Below are 5,000 nucleotides of genomic sequence, written 5' to 3'. Positions count from 1 at the left end.
CTCTTGTGTTTTCTATTTCTCGAACTTCTACAGGAGACAAATATTTTTTTGGTGCCATATACAACAAAAAGGGGTATTTCTCTATATAGAAAATCCACAATTTCCACAAAAAGTGGTATTTCCACAATTTCCACAAAAACAGCAAAAAGTGCTACAAAAGTAGAAAAATGCAAAATATTGCTATAGCTCTTTGGCTTTGTTCCCAAAGGGGGATTCCCCCTTGCTAGAATTGCTGAGAAGCTACTGAGCATTGCTGAGAATTTGCTGAGCATTGCTGAGAATTTGCTGAGAATTGCTGAGAATTTGCTGAGAATTGCTTAGCAATATTTTGCATTTTTCTACTTTTGTAGCACTTTTTGCTGTTTTTGTGGAAATTGTGGAAATACCACTTTTTGTGGAAATTGTGGATTTTCTATATAGAGAAATACCCCTTTTTGTTGTATATGGCACCAAAAAAATATTTGTCTCCTGTAGAAGTTCGAGAAATAGAAAACACAAGAGGCCAACTTTCTGCAGTAGATGCAGCAGAAACGTTTGGTATTGGTACTAGTAGAGTGTACAGAATTTGGAGAAATGCGAGGAAACGCGAAGAGGAGGGATTGTTGCAAAGGGAGACCCCGGCAAAGAATTCGTCGATAGACGAAAAAGAGCAGCTGGAAGATCGTACACAACCTGTGGAAGAAAGTACACAACAAAACAGCGAAATAGCTGTACTGCAACGTACTCTACTACAAACACTACAGAGGTTGGAAAGACGCACTATAGAACTCTCTAGCCAGCAAAAAGACAACAACGATGTAGTGTTGGATATTCTATCTCTTCTCGATGTAGACGAAGAAGACAACATTGTAGAACAGATACAAGAAGACGTAGCAGAAGAGTCCAAATCTTTGTTGGAACAGATACAAAATAGCGTTTGTGTATACAACACTGCATGCTATATTCTACCAATTGCACTTGCAGTTGGTTCTATATTGTACAAAACATGGAAAGCTACAAAGAAAAATGGTGTTTGGAACATACCCGAAGAAGATCGACAATTTGTCCATCTCCCAAAGAAGACATCTGGAGATATTGCCAAAGAAACAATCCCAACAAAGTCTAGAAACCCTTTCGAAATGGAATAGGATAGCATAGAGTCTATTTGTGTGCAATTCGTGGATGTAGTATGTTTTGTATTTGTATATTGTATATATAGGACAATGCCAATAGTATTCGATCCACCTTGTTCTCCAAGATTCGACTTCGAAGAGTTTTCGAAAGCAAAAAAAGAGTATACAGACAGTATACAATTCTCTCCAGCCGATATGGATAGAAAGGTAGTAGAACTAGCAAAAACACATACAGATCCTGTTCCTCGTATATTGGGAGAATGCCCTCGAAAGAAACTTCTCGCTGTTGCCTATTGTGGCGAACCATATCTCTGCTACCAGTGTGGCCGTATATTCTAGTTTTCTTCGATAGATGCTACTATATAGAATAGTCTATCTTTCTTTTTTTTGTGGATTTGTCTTCTCTACACAACATTGGTTGTTTCCAGCATTTCTCTGCCACCATACCGTTCTATCTCTTTTTCGAGAAAATAGCCGTGTACTGGCATTTCTATGTCTGTAGATGGAATACCATTGTTGTCTGTTGGAAAAATGCTTGCGGGAAAAGGTAGATTACTTTTGAGGTAGATCTGATTTTTTTTTTTTTTTGCGCTCTTGTAAACGCAACGCAACGCAAAGCAACACCACCACACCACACCACACCACACCATATACACCACACTACACCACACCACACCATATACACCACACCACACCACACCACACCACACCACACCACACTACACCACACTACACCACACCATATACACCACACCACACCATATACACCACACCACACCACACCATATACACCACACTACACCACACCACACCATATACACCACACCACACCACACCACACCATACACACCACACTACACCACACCACACCATATACACCACACCACACCATATACACCACACCACACTACACCACACCATATACACCACACCACACCATATACACCACACCACACCATATACACCACACCACACCATATACACCACACCACACCACACCATATACACCACACTACACTACACCACACCATACACACCACACTACACCACACTACACCATATACACCACACCATATACACCACACTACACTACACCACACCATACACACCACACTACACCATATACACCACACTACACTGCACCACACCATATACACCACACCATATACACCACACTACACTACACCACACCATACACACCACACTACACCACACCACACCACACCACACCACACTACACCACACCATATACACCACACTACACTACACCACACCATACACACCACACTACACCACACTACACCATATACACCACACCATATACACCACACTACACTACACCACACCATACACACCACACTACACCATATACACCACACTACACTACACCACACCATACACACCACACTACACCACACTACACCATATACACCACACTACACCACACCACACCATATACACCACACTACACCACACCACACTACACTACACCACACCATACACACCACACTACACCACACTACACCATATACACCACACTACACCACACCACACCATATACACCACACCATATACACCACACTACACTACACCACACCATACACACCACACTACACCACACCACACCACACCACACTACACCACACCATATACACCACGCCACACCATACACACTACACCACACCACACCATATACACCACACTACACCACACCACACCATACACACCACACTACACCACACCACACCATATACACCACACTACACCACACCACACCATATACACCACACTACACCACACCACACTACACCACACCACACCATATACACCACACACACCACACCATACCGCATCACATCACACACACCATATACACCACACACACGCACACACACACACACACACACGGGGACCGTTTCGCTCTCCATACACCTTTTTAAGCCCAAAAAAAGCGATTGCAGGGTGTGGTTTTTTTATGCTTGAGGGCCTTAACACAAGCTAATACGCCCAAAAAAGTTGTATATAGAACCCCCATCTCTTATACTACTGGGGGAGAGAGAGAGAGAGAGAGAGAGAGAGAGAGAGAGAGAGAGAGAGAGAGAGAGAGAGAGAGAGAGTGAGAGACCGCGAGAGCGCGCGCGTGTTTGTGTGTGTGTGAGAGAGAGAGAGAGAGGGAGAATGTGTTTCGGTGAGGTAAGGTAAGGTGACTGGCTGGATGTGTCACGCCCCTACACCACGCTCTTTTTCTGTCACTGACCAGGTTGTTTTCTCTGGAAACAGGCCCACCTTTCTAACACTTATTGCATCCGTCAGTTCCACAGACACACAGGAACAGGCCCCTCATGCTCAGTGATAAACATGCGTCCACAGAGCAGTGGGCAACCAACTTTTTTTCACGCCCCAAGCCTGTAAGGTATGTAACTCCTGATTTTTGTAAGCCATTAATTATTATTGAACATCGAGATAGTTATGTCCCTTTAGCCAAAGAAGATCAAAGCACACACACACAAGCACGTACGCACGCACACAAGCACTCACACACGCAGACGGACACACGTGTATATCTATATCAATATATAATTATGTAAGAGGTGACGTTACCAACAGGTCAGCACATATAGTAACCTGTGAACTCGGAAAAAATAATTATCTCCATCCTCAGCCCCTAGGGCCTTGCCGGGAGTTTCAGGCATCTGTCAAAGTATCCGTCGAGAGATCACGTGTACTTTAAGCTAATGACAAAGTGCCAAAGTGTCGCAAATCTCTTATTAGTTTATGTTGTTTCAATTCTGCTCCCCCCTTTCTGTTCCATTTTATCTGTTTTGCACCATTTTGTTATGATTTGTACCTACCATGTCACTAGAACCTTTCAGCTAATGACATTAAACATTTCAGTGTTTAGTCTTCAGTGTTCAGTGTTCTCCCCCCCCCCCCTCTCTCTCTCATTTCCAGCGTGTGTGTGTGTGTGTGTGTGTGTGTGTGTGTGTGTGTGTGTGTGTGTGTGTGTGTGTGTGTGTTCATAACAGCTGTGTCGCTGAAGAAACTGGGGAGAAATTCCATCGCGAACGTGAATACCGACGTTTTAAATCTTTTTTATTTATTTATAAGCTAGCGTACGCAAACACACACAGACACAGACACAAACACAGACGCGCGCGCGCACACATTCACACATATACACACACACACACGCACGCACACACGCACACACACACACACACACGCACACACGCACACGCACACACACACACACACGCACACACACACACACACACACACTGGAAATGAGAGAGAGAGAGAGAGAGAGGGGGGGGGGGGAGAACACTGAACACTGAAGACTAAACACTGAAATGTTTAATGTCATTAGCTGAAAAGCTCTAGTGACATGGTAGGTACAAATCAGAACAAAATGGTGCAAAACAGATAAAATGGAACAGAAAGGGGGGAGCAGAATTGAAACAACATAAACTAATAAGAGATTTGCGACACTTTGGCACTTTATCATTAGCTTAAAGTACACGTGACAGGGGGGTAATGTGCCCTTTTTTTCAGTCGTTCGTCCCCAAGGTTTGATCAGTACATAGAAAACAAAGTACATATAAATCATATAATAAATATTTATGCATGTAACATCGACACACATCATATCAATACAAACACATACTAAAGTACATATAAATCATGAAATAATTATTCATGCCTCAACATCAAAACCCATCATGCCAATACGAATACATCAAATAATTACAATGTCGAGATTGACCACCCAAACGTAGTCCTTCCTTTCTATCTATGCTTTGTTCCCTCATAGAACCTATACTGATTATTAATTGGTTAATGAGTATTTGGACCGATGATGGACGTTTTCCGTATATTTATTGCCTCAGA

The sequence above is a fragment of the Babylonia areolata genome, chromosome 4 (genome assembly GCF_041734735.1).
Source record: "Babylonia areolata isolate BAREFJ2019XMU chromosome 4, ASM4173473v1, whole genome shotgun sequence".
NCBI lineage: Eukaryota > Metazoa > Mollusca > Gastropoda > Neogastropoda > Buccinidae > Babylonia > Babylonia areolata.
Note: the sequence above shows the minus strand (reverse complement) of the source record.